Source organism: Anneissia japonica, unplaced genomic scaffold (assembly GCF_011630105.1).
Source record: "Anneissia japonica isolate Jap-2015-1 unplaced genomic scaffold, ASM1163010v1 scaffold1203_len951721_cov167, whole genome shotgun sequence".
Lineage (NCBI taxonomy): Eukaryota > Metazoa > Echinodermata > Crinoidea > Comatulida > Comatulidae > Anneissia > Anneissia japonica.
In genome coordinates, this window is record NW_022722325.1 from 92,366 (window position 1) to 92,954 (window position 589).

The following is a 589-nucleotide window of genomic DNA, read 5'->3' on the forward strand; positions in this document are numbered from 1 at the left end:
GTATCTTGTTATAAAATAAGATGTTATCTGCCTGTAAAGTGGTCTTTCGTTAAAATCTGGTCATTTATGCAGTTCAATTCTACAATTACCAGGTATATTCTTGACTTCCTTAGGAACGTGATGGGGACAACCCCCTTAAAATAGTTGGGGTACGTGTCGCCTGTCACCCCCGTCCATGCTATTCACCAGAAGACAAGGCATTATACAGTAATTCGGCACCAAATCCTGAATTTACGTGATTTCCAATTTTTTTTTTTATATGAAGAGAGTAGAATTGTAGGCCTATTTCAAATAAATCAATTATCAGTCATTATTATACTTTTTAAAATATCAACAATTATTTTACAATATTTGCAAATAAATTTGGTTTATTGTATTAGCTATAAAATTTTAATTGGTGCTTTTAGGTAAGAGAATATAATAATAGGCCTATTCCTATATAGGGCCTATTGATATAAGATCACATACTTTTTTTCCGACTCCTGAGTCTCAGCTGGGTCGGCACGCACTGGGCAGGCCTCACTATTTGTCAATTAATCGTACCTATCATTGTATTTAAAATTAAAATTGAATTATTGTTGTAGATCCA